Source organism: Panthera tigris, chromosome B4 (genome assembly GCF_018350195.1).
Source record: "Panthera tigris isolate Pti1 chromosome B4, P.tigris_Pti1_mat1.1, whole genome shotgun sequence".
NCBI classification, from domain to species: Eukaryota; Metazoa; Chordata; class Mammalia; order Carnivora; family Felidae; genus Panthera; species Panthera tigris.
In genome coordinates this window covers 47,671,804-47,689,247 of record NC_056666.1, presented here as the reverse complement: position 1 = coordinate 47,689,247, position 17,444 = coordinate 47,671,804, and positions in this window count along the sequence as shown.

Below are 17,444 nucleotides of genomic sequence, written 5' to 3'. Positions count from 1 at the left end.
ATACCCCCCCAAAACTCAAAAGTGAATAACAAATAGACTTTCTAAAAAAAAGAATGTGAAAATTTATTGCCAGTAGTCCTACTCTACATTACAGATTTCTTTTTTCTTTTTTTTTTAATTTTAGTTAACATACAGTATAATACTGGTTTCACAAAATGGAATTTAGTGATTCGTCACTTGCATACAATACCCAGTGTTCATTACAAGTGCCCTCCTTAGTAGCCATTACCCATCCAGCCTATCTCCTACCCACCTCTCTCCATCCACCCACAGTTTGTTCTATCACAGCTTTTCTCTATCATTAAGAGTCTCTTGTGTTTGTTTCCCCTCTCTTCTTTCCTCCCCTATCCCATATGTTCATCTGTCTTGTTTTTTAAATTCCATATATGAATGAAATCAGATGGTATTTATCTTTCTCTGGTTGACTTATTTCACTTAGCATAATACATTCTAGCTCCATCCATGTCATTACAAATGACAAGATTTCATTCTTTTTATTGGCTGAGTAATATTCCATTGTATAATATATACCACATCTTCTTTATCAATTCATCAATCAGTGGATATTTGAGCTCTCGCCATAATTGGGTTATTGTCGGTAATACTTCTATAAACATTGGGGTTCACGTACCCCTTCAAATCTGTATTTTTGTATCCTTTGGGTAAATACCTAATAGTGCAATTGCTGGACCATAAGGTAGTTCTATTTTTAGTTTCTTGAGGACTCTCCACACTGTTCTCCAGGATTGCTGCCCCAGTTTGCATTCCCACTAACAGTGCAAGAGGGTTCTCTTTCTCTGCATCCTTGCCAACACCTGTTTTTTCTTGTAATGTTAATTTTAGCTATTCTGATAATTGTGAGTTGGTATCTCATCATAGTTTTGATTTGTATTTCCTTGATGGTTGAGCATTTTTTATGTGTCTGTTAGCCATCTGGATGTCTTTTTTGAAAGAGTATATATTCAAGTCTTCTCCCCATTTCTTAACTGGGTTGTTCTTTGAGTGTTGAGTTTGGTAAGTTCTTTATAGATTTTGGATACTAACCCTTTATCAGATATGTCACTTGCAAATATGTTTTCCCATTCTGTAGTCTGCTTTTGAGTTTCATTGATTGTTTCCTTCTCTGTGCAGAAGCTTTTTATCTTGATGAAGTCTCAATAGTTCATGTTTGCTTTTATTTCCCTTGCTTTCAGCAACATGTCAAGTAAGAAGTTGCTGTGGCTGAGGTTAAAGAGGTCGTTGTTCTGGGGTCAAATGGTCTTTTATCCATTTTGAGTTTATTTTTGTGTATGGTGTAAGAAAGAGGTCCATGTTCATTCTTCTGTGTGTGGCTGTCCAGTTTTCCCTACACTATTTGTTGAAAAGACTTTTTTCCATTGGATATTCTTTCCTGCTTTGTCAAAGATTAGTTGGCCATATGGTTGTGGGTCCATTTATGGATTTTCTAATCTGTTCCATTGATCTGTGTGTTTTGGCCAGTACCATACTGTCTTGATGACTCTTGCTTTGTAACATAGCTTGAAATCCAGAATCATGATGCCTCCAGTTTGTTTTTCTTTTTTCAGGATTGCTTTGGCTATTCAGGATATTTTGTGGTTCCATAAAAATTTTAAGATTGTTTGTTCTAGCTCTGAGAAAAATGCTGCTGGTATTTTGATAGGGATTGAATTAAATGTGTAGATTGCTTTGGGTAGTATAGACATTTTAACAATGTGTGTTCTTCCAATCCATGAGCATAGAATGCTTTTTCATTTCTTTGTGTCCTCTTCCATTTTTTTCTTAAGTGTTCTATAGTTTTCAGATTATAGATCTTTTACTTCTTTAGTTAGGTTTATTCCTGGGTATCTTATGGGTTTTGGTGCAGTTGTAAATGGGATCAATTCCTTGATTTCTTTTTCTGCTGCTTCGTTATTGGGGTATAGAAATGCAACATATTTCTGTACATTTATTTTACATCCTGTGACTTTGCTGAATTCATAGATTAGTTCTACCAATTTTTGGTGGCGTTTTTGGGTTTTCTAAATAGAGTATCATGTCATCTGCAAATAGTGAAAGTTTGACTTCTTCTTTTCCAATCTAGGTGCCTTTTATTTCTTTCTGTGATCTGATTGCTGAGGCTAGGACTTCCAGTACCATGTTAAATAACAATGGTGAGAGTGGACATCCCTGTCTTATTCCTGTCCATAGTGGAAAAGCTCTCAGCTTTTCTCCATCAAGGATGGTATTAGCTGTGTGTCTTTCATATATGGCCTTTATGATGTTGAGTTATGTTCCCTCTATGTCTACTTTGTTGAGGGTTTTTATCAAGAATGGATGCTGTAATTTGTCAAATGCCTTGTCTGCATCTTTGACAGGCTCATATGGTTCTTATCCTTTCTTTTATTAACATAGTGCATCACACTGATTGATTTCCAAATATTGAACCATCCCTGCAGGCCAGGAATAAATCCCACTTGATGGTGATGAATAATTCTCTTAATATACTGTTGAATTGGATTTTGTAATCTTGTTGAGAATTTTTGCATCCAGTTTTATCAAGGACATTGGCCTGTAATTCTCCTTTTTAGTGGGGTCTTTGTCTGGTTTTGGAATCAAGGTAATACTGACTTCATAGAATGAGTTTGGAAGTTTTCCTTCTATTTCTATTTTCTTGGAACAATTTGAAAAGAATAGGTAATAACTCTTTTTAAATGTCTGGTAGAATTCTTCTGGAAAGCCATCTGGCCCAGGACTCTTGTTTGTTGGGAGATTTTTAATTACTGATTCAATTTTTTTGGCTGGCTGTGGGCCTGTTCAAATTTTGTATCTCTCCCTGTTTCAGTTTTGGTAGTCTGTGACTTTCTAGAAATTTGTCCATTTTTTCCAGATTGCCCAGTTTATTGACATATAATTTTTCATAGGATTCTCTTGTAATTGTATTTTTGTTGTTTTGGTTGTAATCTATCCTCTTTCATTCATGATTTTATCTATTTGGGTCCTTTCTCTTTTCTTTTTAATAAGTCTGGCTAGGGGGTTATCAATTTGTTAATTCTTTCAAGGAACGAGTTCTTAGTTTCATTGAGCTGTTCTCCTGGGGTTTTGTTTGTTGTTTGTTTGTTTCTATATCATTTATTTCTGCTCTAATCTTTATTATTTCCCTTCTTCTACTGGCTTTAGGCTTTACTTTCTGTTCCTTTTCTAGCTCCTTTCCCTTCTTCTACTGGCTTTAGGCTTTACTTTCTGTTCCTTTTCTAGCTCCTTTAGCTGTAAGATTAGGTTGTGTATTTGAAACCTTTCTTGCTTCCTGAGATAGGGCTAAATTGCAATATACTTCCCCCTTAGGACTGCCTTTGCTGCATCCCAAAGGTTTTGGACTGTCGTGTTTTCATTTAAATATACTTCCATGGAGTTTTTTAATTTCTTTTTTAATTTGTTAATTTCTTTAACCCATTCATTCTTTAGTAGGATGTTCTTTAACCTCCATGTATTTGAGGGCTGTCCAAATTTTTTCTTGTAGTTTATTTCAAGTTTCATCACGTTGTGATCTGAAAATATGCATGGTATGATCTCAATCTTTTTGTACTTGTTGAGGGCTGATTTGTGGCCAAGTATGTGATCTATTCTGGAGAATGTCCCATGTGCACTTAAAAAGAATGTGTATTCTGCTGCTTTGGGATGAAATGTTCTGAATATATCTGTTCAGTCCATCTGGTCCAGTGTGTCATTCAAAGTCATTGCTTCCTTGTTGATTTTCTGCTTTAGGTGATCTGTCCATTGTTGTAAGTGGGGTATTAAAGTCCCCTAGTACTATTGTATTATTATCAATGAATTTATTTATATTTGTCATTAATTGATTTATATATTTGGGTGTCCCAAGTGGGGGAGGCATAAATATTTACAATTCTTAGCTTTTCTTGAAGTATTCATTATGACACAATGCCCTCTTCATCTCTTGTTATAGTCTTTCTTTTAAAATTTAGTTTGTCTGATATAAATATGGCTACTCTGACTTTCTTTTGACATCCATTAGCGTGATAGATGGTTTCTCATCCTTTCACATTCAATCTGCAGGTGTCTTTAGGTCTAAAATGAATCTCTTGTAGGCAGCATATAGATGGATCTTTTTCTTTTATCCATACTGATACCTTATGTCTTTTGATTGGAGCATTTAGTCCATTTACATTCACAGTGATTATTGAAAGATACGAATTTAGTGCCATTGTGTTAACTGTAGAGTTGGTGTTTCTGGTGATGCTTTATGGTCCTTTCTAGTCTTTGTTGCTTTTGGTCTTTTTTTTTTTTTCCTCCAGAGTCCCCCTTAAAATTCTTGTAGGGCTGGTTTAGTGGTCACAAACTCCTTTAGGTTTTGTTTGTCTGGGAAACTCTTTATCTCTCCTTCTATTTTGAGTGACTGCCTTGCTGGATAGAGTATTCTTGGCTGCATATTTTTTCCATTCAACATGTAGAATATATCTTGCCACTCCTTTCTGGCCTGCCAAGTTTCTGTGAACAGATCTGCTGTGAACCTGATCTGTCTTCCCTTGTAGGTTAAGGATTTTTTTTTTCCTTGCTGCTTTCAGGAATCTTTCCTTGTCTGTGTATTTTGTGAATTTGACTATGATATATCTTGGCGATGGCTAGCTTTTACTGAATTTAATGGGAGTTGTGTGTGTTTCATGGATTTTGATGACCAGGCCCTTCCCCAGTTTAGAGAAGTTTTCAGCTATAATTTGCTCACATAAACCGTCTGCCCCTTCTATCTCTCTCTTCATCTTCCGGGATTCCTATGGTGCAATTGTTACTATGTTTTAGTAAATCAATGAGTTCCCTAAGTCTGCTTTCATATCCCTGATCTTTGTTTCCCTCCTTTTCAGCTTCATATTTTCCATAATTTTATCTTCTATATTACTAATTCACTCCTCTGCCTCATTTATCCTTGTTTTTATGGCATTTGGTTATAATATTCTTAATTTTGCCCTGACTAGATTTTAGTTCTTTTATCTTTGCAGAAGGGGATTCTCTGGTGTCTTCCATACTGTCTTTCAAGCCCAGCTAGTATCCTTATAATTGTTGTTTTAAATTCTAGTTCAGACATCTTACTTATATATGCATTGACTAAATCCTTGACTGTCATTTTTTCTTGTTCTTTCTTTTGAGGTGAATTCTTCCATCTTGTCATTTTGGAGGAACAAAAAACAAATCCAACAATAATGATAATAGAATGAAATAAAAATTTAAAAAAATTTTAAAAATTAAATAAAGGAAGCCAGATCCTAGGTGTGTTTTGGTCTTCTTGTTAAGAGAACCTGGATAGAAAAAAGAGAAAAGAAGAGAAAAAAATTAAAAATTAAAAATAAATAATAAATTAAATGAAATTAAAAATTTGCTCTTTCTGTATCCAAGAAACAAACAAAAAATCAATAACAGCAAAACAAAACAGAAGCAACAACAAAAAACAAATGAACAAAAACCCAAAAAAAACTAGATCCAGTTTCCCCTAGAACTGAAACTTTGCAGCAACTCTATGATCATTAGACTAAGCCAGCGGAAGGGATTTGTACCGGTTGGCTGAGGAAGTGGCCTGCTGCTCTGATTCCCAGGAGACTTTCCCTCTTGGAAATAGCAGGGGGGGGGGAGGAGGGGGGGGAAGGCTTTGGTATAATAAGGATTCCATTCTCCACTTGGTGGTGCTGTTTAGCTCACTGGGGTCAGTCAATGTTGCTGGGCTAATAGTGAAAATGGCTTCACCTTGCTCTCTAGTCTCCAGAGCAGGAAGTTCATACCCTCACAGATGCCCAATCACTCCTCCTGTGTCCCCAACTTCCATCAGCTCCCTGTCTTCCCCATCTGTGTCTGAGCTATCTGCCTACCAGGGAGCGCCTTTCTCCATAGTTTTATCTCAGGTACGGCTGTGTTTCAAAACCTCACACTTCAGACAGTCTTGCAGTTTAGACCCACAGTGATCTGGTGGAGGATTTTGCCTCACTGTGGCTGGCTTGTTCCAGTAACCAGTCTTACCACCACATAGCAGCAACAGCTCCGAGTTTATGGTAAATTGCAACACACAGCCGGCACCAGGGTTTGCTGCCCTTAGCTGGTGTCTTTGTTCCTATATGGGTGGCTTGATGGCACCTGCTGGGTCTTTTGCCTGTAGAGAGGCCATATCACCTCTACCAAATGCCCTCCAAGCAGGGGAAGCGCTTCTCCCCATATGCCCCAGGAGATCTTCAGACCATGCTTCCCACTCCAGGGGGGCTTGGCCCTGCTTCCTTGCCAGAGCACCAACAGAGGCTGACTTCTAAAACTTCAACTCTGTGTTCCACTGTTTATAAAAAACCTGGCAGTATTGAAACCCTCTCCTTTTTCTGCATCAATGGTTTTGGGGATCAGTTTTCTTGTGCAGTCAGTCCCCTGTGCATGTTTTCACTCTTTCTGCTTTCAAGAGGGGTGCTTTCTTGCACAAACCTGATATACTGCTCTCTCTCCCACCAACTCTTTCTACTCTCTGTGAAAATGGCTCCCTCCCCTCTGCAGCACTGCAGCTCTTCTCTCCCCCAGTTTACCTCTCCACACCACATACCTGCCATATTCTCTCCCTCAAATTATGCAGATTGTTCTGTTAATCCTCAGATCTATTTCCTAGGTGTTCAAATGGTTTGATGTTGGTCTAGCTGGGTCTGAGGGACAAAACAAGTCCAGGATCTGCTTACTACTCCACCATCCAAACTCTTCTCCTCTACAATACATGTTAGATGAATATGATACCAGATAGAAACTTGGATCTTCAAAAAGAAATGAGGAGTATTGGAAATGCAATATATAAAAGTACATAATTTTTTTCCTATTTTTAATTGTTTTAAAACTCTTGTATTTACCTTCTGTTTTCAGTTTTCTGTTGGATCTATTGGATAGCACAGATTTAGAAAAATTGCCACTTTGTTTTGATTTGCTTTTTGACTTTTCACTGAAGGAAAGATATAAATTAAAAAGTATATGCAAAGATATTCAACATCATTAGTCATTAGTAAAAGCTACTTAAAGTCACAATGAAATAACCCTACACACTTATTAAAATGTCTAAAATTAAAAATATGACAATGTCAAGTGCTGACAAAGACTCAGAACAAATATAACTCTCACACATTGGAAACAATGTAAAATGGTACAGAAACTTTGGAAAATAGTTTGTCAGGTTTTATAATGTTAAATATTTACCATAGGGTCCAACTATCCCACTCGTAATTTATAATTATACCAATGAAATGAAAACTACATTCACACAAATACATGTTTCTGAATGTTTTTATTAGCTTTATTCATAAGTATCAAAACTGGAAACAACTGAGATTTGTTCAATAGGTGGATTGATTAAGAAACTATGGAAAAGCCATTCAATGAAATAGCACCCAGCAATAAGAAATAATGAACTACTATTTCATATAACAACATGGATGAATTTAAAGTGCAACTTTTTAAGTGAAAGAAACTAGATCCAAAAGACTATTATATGATTTCATTCATATGATATTCTGGCAAAGAGACTATTTTTAAATTTTTTTATTCTTTATTTATTTTTCACAGAGAGAGACAGTGAGACAGAGTTAGACTGGAGGAGGAACAGAGAGAGAGGGAGATACAGAATCCGAAGCGGAATCCAGGCTCTGAGCTGTCAGCACAGAACCCGGAGCGGGGCTTGAACTCACAAATCGTGAGGACATGACCTGAGCTGAAGTTGGACGCTTAACCGACTGAGCCACCCAGGTGCCCCACAAAGAGACTATTACAGGGATAGAAACCAGATCAGTGATTGTCAATTGTGTGGAGAGGGAATTTGACCACAAAGAGATAGAACAAATGAACTGGAGTGAAGGCGAGGGTGATGTAACTGTCCTATTTGCTACTGTGGTGGTAAATACATGACTCTATGCATTTGTCAAAACCCTAGGACTATGTTGCACAAAGGAAAGACTTTTATTATGAGCAATTTTTTAAAAAGCAACCATATGTGAATGCAGACTGAGACAAACGAATCTGTTACACAGAATGGCATAATCTCACTAAAGAAGGTGGTAAATAAAGGAGCTTACATGAGTAACTTCAGAAAACAGTGTTTTGAATGGATATTCTAAGGCTAAAAACAAAAAGATTGTACAAAACATTGTAGTCTAATTGATCAGTCTTTCCCTAGAAAAGCATGGGCAAGAAATTTTGAAACTCCTTTGAAGGATACTAAGGTTAAATAAACAAGGAAATATATTTTAGATATGAACAACAGGTTTCACATTCAGAGAAAGAAGTTAGAAATGAGGAGGGAATGTTAGAATTAACCTTGAAGAGCTAGATTGGATCAGAGGTATCACTACAAATCATGTTTTGTTTTGTTTTTTGTGGGGTTTTTTTGTTTTGTTTTTTAGAGAGAGATTGCGAGCAGAGGACAAGAGCAGAGGAGAGAAAGAGAGAGAATCTTAAGCGGGCTGTTTGCTCAGCATGAAGCCCAACATGGGGCTCAATCCCACAATGCTGGTATTATGACCTGGGCCAAAATCAAGAGTTGGATGCTCAACTAACTGAGCCACTCAAGCGCCCCTGAATCATGTTGATTTTTAAGATAGATGATAATGATGAGATAGATAGATAGATAGACAGATAGATGATAGATGATAGACAGATGTATATGTGTCTATATATTAACCAACTGATAGGACCTAGAAGTAGTGACACCCCAATAACTATGAACACTACTAGTGTCCAGATAATGGGTTGTAAACACTATTCACAAAAGGTACCAGGGCTTCTTGGAGCAGTGAGTGATTTCAAATCTAGAGCAGAAAAAATATAAAATAAGCCTAGAGGACTTTGTGTTGCCAGGAAGTAATGAAATGCTCAGGGGGTTGAAAAAAAGAAGTTGTGGGCAAGTCAAAATGGCACAGCAACCAACATAAAGGAACTCCCAATAGTCAAACCTGCAAGAAATTTAGCACTAAAATAAACAATGAAGATTTTGATTATAACTTAAAGAATAAAGTAAATATCCATGATTCCATACTGCTATAAATAAGTGACTAAATATATACATAAATGATGGAGAAGAGACAATTCTTCCTTATAAGAGAATCCAATTAATAAATGTAGAAGAAGTGAAGAAAATTAAAAATGACTATGAGAACACCAGAGTAATAATTGTTACAGGCAAGATCTATCAATTAATGCTAAAACTGATGGGTGAAAATTTAAAGAAAAATAGAGTATTTGCATAGTTGCAGAGTATCTCCCTTTAAGTATTTATTATTACAAAGGAAAAAATAGTGATCTAAAGTGGAAAAGCCTCAGACCCCACCTTAACCAGATGATTAAGACTAACTTCACCAGTCTTAAGACACATTAACATCATGTACCCCCAGATATGATGCACTGAGAGTCCCATCACATAGACGATATTCTTCCCTAAAGTATAGCCTCAATCTAATCATGAGAAACACATCACACAAACTCAAGCCGAGGGACATTTTCAGTTCTAGAGGGACATTAATCAGTGCTAGAAAGAAAATGGGAGGAAAGAGTGAAATCCTAAGAAATGTACCTTATAAGAAACTCTTTCTTAGGTTGAAGGACTAAGAAACGAAATATGTTTGAAGTTACAGTGATGACCAACACAGGCACTGATATCACTGCTAATAGGAGGCAAGAGAACAAGACAGTATTTTAAGTGAGTCAAATTTTCCATCTATGTTAGTAGGAAATCAGATAATGTCTGAGTTGATAAAACAAGAAACAATAGTAAAGGCATCCCACACTTCCTGAAAGTTTGAGTTAATGCTACTTGCTTTTACAAAAGACTTCCCATATTACTTCCTGTTTTCACCAAAGGAAATTCAAAAGTTTTCGCTTTTATGAAAAAACCTGTTACCCTCCTAATCCACTTCTGTCTTTCTGAGAGAATCTTTTTAATGACCACATAGCTTTTGTTTTTGTAACTGAAAAAAAAAAAAACAAACAAAAGTAACGTGGGAAAATTTTCCTTTCGTGCCCGAGTCCCATGAATTTTTATTCACCCAGCTGATGACAAACCAGTGTTGGATGATGTATTCTAAAAATAACCTTGTTCCATTAAGTGGTGATAACCATTCCAGAAAGATAAGAATTTCCGCTCTAGGGGTGCCTGAGTGGTTCAGTCGGTTAAGCATCTGACTTCGGCTCAGGTCACGATCTCACCGGTTCGTGAGTCCGAGCCCCTCATTGGGCTCTCTGCTGTCAGCACAAAGCCCACTTCAGATTCTCTGTCTCCCTCTCTCTCTGCCCTACCATGCTCGTGTTCTCTCTTTCTCTCTCTCAAAAATAAATAAACATTTAAAAAAAAAAAAGAATTTCCAGTCTAGAATTCATGGAGAATGACTTGTATCTGCAGACACAGCACATTGTTTTCACATTTGCTAAAAATGCCATTATCTTTCTCCTGGACTTTTATAGAAAAGAAAGCTTTATGCATGTCCCTACACATACACATATACCATACACTGCAATCCCAGTTCAAATACATTTTATCTTATACTTTTAAATAGTAGCAATTTAACCTTGTGGAGATTATTCCAATATTGAATTGTTTGATGTGTTAACCCAACACCATGGGTAGATAGGGCTCATGACGGAGACACAAGTGATATGCTCCTGGCTTGTTCTCTGGCAGATTCATGAATCACAATTTACATTTGTTACCAAAAATATGAGTTATCTTCTATATTTCTAAATCTGAGTTTACTTCTATATTGCTTTGAAAACGAATAAATCAGATCTTGTAGTTTGTGAAAGAAGGGATGTTTTGTAAGAGTAGGAATTGCCCAAGAGCCTTCTGCATCCTCTAAAGAGACCCTAGGCTACCCAATCACCCTTTCAGCTTGGGAACAAAAGTAGTACAGAGCAGTATTTCTCATGTGGTAAAAGGACTTTTTTTTTTTTTTTTTTTTCATTTCAAATCGATCTCAGAATACCTTTACGGAACACAAAATCACATGCTTGGATGTTGCGACAATGTTCACTTGCCATAAAAGTTTCTAAACACTCTCAACTTTGTACTTTATGGGGACTGGTAACAAGAGTTCGCAGCCTTTGGGTCAGTCGCTTAAACTCACTGAGTGCTGTGAGGACCAAAGAACTTTTTATAGATGAAAGCTTTGTAAACATAGTAATTATTCTTAACTTCTCCAGCCTTTGGTTTCAATCTGACGTGAAGAGAGTTGAATGAAGGGATCTTCAGAGCGTTACCAGAAAGAGAACCGGTTCCAAACTCAGGTTCAACTGCTCACCACTCGCAGAACAACACTTGAGAGATAAGTGATGGTAGGAAAGGACAGGTTGCTTTGTTCAGGAAGCCAGCCACCTGGGAAAATGGTGGACTAACGTCTCCAGGACCATCTTCCCTGTCCAGGTGAATCCAGAGGGTTTTAGAGGAGAAGGCATGGGGAAAATGGGGCGGGGTAGGGAGCTACCCAGGAGGTGCAGGTACCCAGGTGGTTAGTCGCATGTTGACATGACCCTGAACAGACTTGCTGGCATCTGCAGCAGCTGTTTGTAAGCGTAGGCAGGCCTCATCAGCTGGGAAAGTTTGGTCAGCAGTCTGCAAATCTCGAGGAAAGTAGGTTAGTTCAGCTGCAGACCAAGGGACTGAGGTCAGCAAGCAAGGAGTGCATGAGCTCGAAGCAAGTTAGCCCTTAAGACCAGTTACAGTGCTATTACAATAGTACTTCAATGATTCTGTATGTTGATGCACTTGCTCAAACAAAGAGCGTGGACAGTGTGTCCTTACAGTGCAGCGTTCATAGGATTCCAGGGAATCCTGGAGGGGATGGTGCCTGGCCTGGCCTGTCTCACCATCTGTGGCTCCTCTCCCTGAGGCGTGTGGTGACTGACAGAAAGACATCAGAACAAAGGCTGCTATGCCTGGACATGCACAGGTCCCTCTTGGACGAGAAAGTGAGTCCCGAGCAGCAAGTTGGGCACATGACTCACACTTACCATGGGAGCAAGGAGCCCCATAGCCCCCCACCCAGACTTCTCAGGAAGGCCTTCCAGGTCACCCCAGAAAGAGCTTCCTGCCTTGTTGCTTGTGAATGTCTTCCCCTGTGAGAAAGCCCTTTTAACCAGTCATGTTCTCAGTTACAGGGAAGAGAGTCTATTCAAACCAGTTAAAAAGAAAGGAGTTTATTAGGAGACTTTCCTGGTCCCTGAAAAAGCACAAGAAATGAGTTAGGAGGCCACAAAACCAAGAGACTGCAGGAATGATACCTGGATTGTCACAACAGAGAACTATTTCAGCAAAACACCACAGTGTCCTGTTGCCCGGCCCCTATGCCCTCAAGGACCGATGGCCAGAAGCCCCACTCCCGTTGCCCTGACAGACCAGAGGTCTCTGCCATGTGCACATCAAAACTACCATCTCCCCAAACATGGCCGCCCCTTCAAATTGCTCCCAGATTATCTGCTTCATTTGCATGTGTGCATGCCATATGCCACCACCAACCGGTCTGTGAGTGCCCCAATGGGAAGAAAACTGGTATGGGGAAGAAAATGAACAAAAACAAAAAACTATGGGGCTCCTGGGTGGCTCAGTGGGTTAAGCGTCCAACTTCAGCTCAGGTCATGATCTCACACTCCGTGAGTTTGAGCCCCGCGTCAGGCTCTGTGCTGATGCCTCGGAGCCTGGAGCCTGCTTCGGATTCTGTGTCTCCCGCTCTCTCTGCCCCTCCCCCGCTTATGCTCGGTCTCTCTCTCAAAAATATATAAAACATTAAATAATAATAATAATTTAGTAATTAGTAATAATAAAAGAACAATTTAATAAATAATAATGTAATAATCATAATTTAATAAGAATAACAAGTCATAATTTAATTTAGTAGTGGGGTCTTCTGTTCTCAAATCTCTCCCACGTTCTTCACTTATGCTTTGAGATTCACCTCAGATACCACCTCCTTTTGAAGGACTCCTTGACCTCCCCCTTTCCTTCCATGTTTTGAAACTATGTTTTGGGGTTCAGGGCAGGGCACCCCACAATATGGTACTTTGGCATATTGATTATTTTGAATTCAAGTTACTTGAGAAACAGCCAGTGCAAGAAGGACAGCCAGTGCAAGAAGGCCCTCCTGTCTGTCCCCCACTCCTTTCTGCCTCCAGAAGTTGAGAGACATCCTTATCGCCAGAGATAGGGAGTTCAAGGCCAAGAGGGTTGTGTAAACAACATCTGCTTAGTGTCTTCATTAATTATTATCCAAGCTAAAGTTTTTGTCTTGTAGTTCTTTACCACTTTATTGTTCCTTTGTCTACAAGGCATATAAACATCTTGTTTGGGTCACTTCCTGGGCGTTGTATCTTTGAGGCCCCATACATACAAAATTAAATTTGTTTTTTCCCTTGTGAACCTGTTTTGTGTCCGTTTAATTACTAAGGGTAGAAGGAAAGTTTCTCCGACATGTGCTTAACGTCCATCATCTGTGCCCCCCAAACACCTGTGCTTACCTGTATCGTTGCACTCACCACACTGTTGTGATGAACTGTTTACTTTCTAGGTGCATTCGGACCATGAACTCAAAGGCAGGGACCATGGTTCATTCGTCTCTGCATCACAGAGCCTAGCCTGGAATACGGTAGGCACTTCACACATATTTGGTGAAATGAAACTCCGGTGTAGTAGATTTGATTTTTAACTATCCTTTGGCTTACAGTGAATGGAGATTTGTCAGGAACTCGGCTGGGCTGAAAAAGAGAGGGGAACTGCCTGTTGCCAGAGTGGCCGATCAAAGCAAGGAGCCAAAAGTATAAGAATGAAGGCTCTGACCACTTGCAGTGATGGTTTGAGCAGGAGTCCCAAACCAGAGAAAACTCTATCTCCCCCCGTCCATTTACCCCATGGGACAGCACACTGGTTGAGGGTCAGGGGCATCAGCAAAGATGTGGGGTTGTCTCTCTGTTGAGGGAGCCCCAAACAAAAGACTCTGGCAGTCCTTTTGACTCTGGGGTCAAGTGAACCTGAGGGAGAAGTGCTGGATACTGAATCAGAAAGTACCTTTAAGGCTCCTTTTCCTCCACTTCCTTCTGAAGGAGGCCTCCCCAGAGGCACCAAAAGTAGACCGCTGGCCAAAACTTTAGAGACCTGGGAATGAAGGAACCAGGGCTAGGAATGATAGTGGTAAAGAGCATGACTGCCTGGGTCCTTGCCTATGCCCCCCTCCAGAGACTGCGTTGCACAGGCCGGGCACCAAGGCTGGTGTGGTGAGGGTGGCTTTCCCTGTGAGCCTTTGTAATTGCCTCTGGTCAGGCTTGAAAAAATCGCACATATGTGTTTAACCAGGAGCCCACCTCCTGGTTATTAGAAGCCAAAACACAGAAACAATGAACCAGAAGTTCCGCTCTCCTGTTGTGGCCCCGCCACTGGCCAGGATTCCTGAGGGAGGCACGTAGAGCTGACATCCTCCAAAGACATCCTCCAACGACAAATTCCTAAGAGAAGGGTCCAAAGCTGTGAATCTACTAAAGTGAAGCAGAAATGCACACTCTTGTAGTAAATTAGGAAAGGCCAACAAAACTATGACCTACTAGTTATCTATACCCTGGAAAAATTGGTGCCGTTCTTTTGTTAAAAGCAATAAATGAAAAATAAAACAAAAGTCAACATGTGAGTTTTGTCTTCCCAACAACAAATTTGTGGTGTCTTTTCTAACACCAACAACCAATTCTCTGACACCAGCTGGGTGACCAACAATTCAATTAATTCAGTGTTGACCTTAGCTACCCAGGGTTAACACCAACCTGACAAGTCAAAGGCTCAGTCCCACAGGACTGTCCTCACTCCAGGCACCAGTCACAAGCCCCACAGAGCCGCCCAGACTTCTGACAGACACACCATAAATCGGGGCTCCCACAACCCCTTCCTCAGTTTCCATAATTTTCCAGAAAGACTCACAAAACTCAGAAAGACACTTAATGATTACTGGTTTATTATACAGGATACAACTCAGGAACAGCCCAGTGCAGGAGAGGCATAGGGCAAGGTCTGGGGGCTGGGGCACACGGGCATACCTTCCATGCCTCCCCAGCTGTGCCACCTTCATGGCACTTTGATATGCTCACCAACTCAGAAGCTCTCAAAACCCCATTGTTTAGGGATTTTTGTGGAGATCTTGTTATGTAGACATGGTTGATTGAATCATTAGTCATTGGTCTAATCTCTGGCGCCTCTCAGCTCGCCAGAGGTTGGGGGCAGGTCTGTAAATTCTAACCATCTAAGCCCATGGTCGGTTTTTGGGGCATAAAGCCCTCATCTTAACATTGTCTAGAAGCCATCTCCTTAGCATACAAAACACACTCTTAGCACTCAGGAAATTCTCAGGGTTTCTCGGGAAACTCTCAGGCCAGGAACAGGGCCAAAGACCAAATGTATTTTTTATACCAGTGTCAGGCTTGCTGAAGGTGGACAGGTTGGGAATAGCATGAGAGGCCAGCTCCTCACTTGCAGCTTCCAGAAACTGCTGTCTTCAATTCATGCTCAATACAGGGCAGCTATTGCTATTAGTAGTATGTATATTCATTCTTTACAACTGGTGTTCATTGAATACTATATTGATTCCTGGGGCTGCTTGTAAGAAATAACCACAACTCAGTGGTTTAAAACAATCCAAATCTGTTCTCTCACAGTTCTGGAGTCCAGAAAGATGAAATCAAGGTGTTGGCAGGGCGTGCCCCCTCTGAAGCCTCTAAGGGAGAATCCTTCCTTATCTCTTCCAGCTTCTGGTGGACTCCATGGCTTTAACTCCTGCCTCTATATTTACATGGCCTTCTTCTCCTCTCTCCATGTCTATCCCCTCAGTGTCTCATATAAGGAGCCCTTGTTATTGGATAGAGGGCTCGCTCAGAGAATCCAGAATGATCTCATATGGAGATCTTGAATTATTTCTGCAAAGATTCGTTTGCCAAATGACATGAATGTCAACCTACTAAGACACATTCTGCTCAACTCATGTACTCTCTAAAGGGAGACACAAAGCTTCCTCTGTTGCTTTTTCATTCCCAAGGCAGGGAGGTTTAAACACAGGTCTGGGTGAAAGCCAGTGAGTAACTAGAGCTTCCCTGCAGAAGAAGTGAATGCAGGTTCTTATTGTTTTCTTCCTCTCTTTATTCTCTTGTTGAGACTTCTGTGGCCAGGAAGGCCCAGAGGAAAAGGGTAAAACCCACAGAGAAGAACCACACTGCTAGCTGCTGGAAACAGGAACTTCTTAGGCTTTAGGGGAGAAGGGCAAGAGAAATTGATTCCTAAGTCCAGCTCAACTAAAAAAAAGAGTGGCAGACTCTCTCTCTCTCTCTCTCAAAAATAAATAAAAATATTAAAAGAACCAAAAAAAAAAAAAAAAGGAGGCACGTGGGTGCCTCAGTCGGTTAAGTGTCCACCTTTGGCTCAGGTCATGATCTCGTGGTTTGCGAGTTTGAGCCCCACATTGGGTTCTGTGCTGACAGCCTGGATCCTGCTTTGGAGTCTGTGTCTCCCTCTCTTTCCACCCTTTCCCCACTTGTGCTCTCTCTCTCTCTCTCTCTCTCTCTCAAAACTAAATAAAAATATTTTTTTGAATAAATTAATTTTAAAAAATTTTTTAAAGAGTGGCAGATCAGGTAGAAATTCGAGCATTTCTGTGGCATACTACCAACACTCTCTCATAAATCCTTACAGTGATACCACATTTTGTAATAGAAAACTATGGCTCCGAGGACTTAACACAACCTGCCACTACTAATTGGTGGAGACAGGATTTTAAAACCACGTCTGCCTGCCTGCCTGCCTGCCTGCAAAGTCTCTATTCTTTCTGTCATGTCCAGCAGGGGAATCAAATAGCAGACTTCAAAAAATGGCTACACTCTGCAGAAGTAACCATCTGTGGTATCATTAGAGAAAACCTCCTAACCACCAGAGTTCTAAAACTATAGAATAATCATTTCTCTTTTTTCCAGAGATCCACAGAACTAGAAAGACCTTTTTCTGACTCATCCATTTCTGTCTGTGACCCCAGCTTTCTTCTACTCTCCTATGTTTATTAAACACCTGCTAGGTGCTAGGGCCATCCTTTAATTTAGCCCACAACTTCTGAAGTAACTATTATCTCTGTTTTATGGACTCTGTTGCAATAAAAATGAGCAATTTGCCTACCATTACATAGCTACTAAAAGTCAAGGCCAGTATTGGGATAGAAGTTGGTCATACCCCAAAGCCAATGATGCAATTGGAACCTTGGGGTTATTATTTACTTTCTCTTCTCAATACTACTTATTTGGTATTTGTATTTATTTATTACTTTTTAAATGTTTATTTATTTTTGAGAGAGAGAGAGAGCATGAGCAGGGGAGGGGCGGCGGCGGAGGGGGTGGGGGGAGACAGAGGATCCGAAGCAGGCTCTACACTGACAGCAGCAAACCCAATGTGGGGCTCC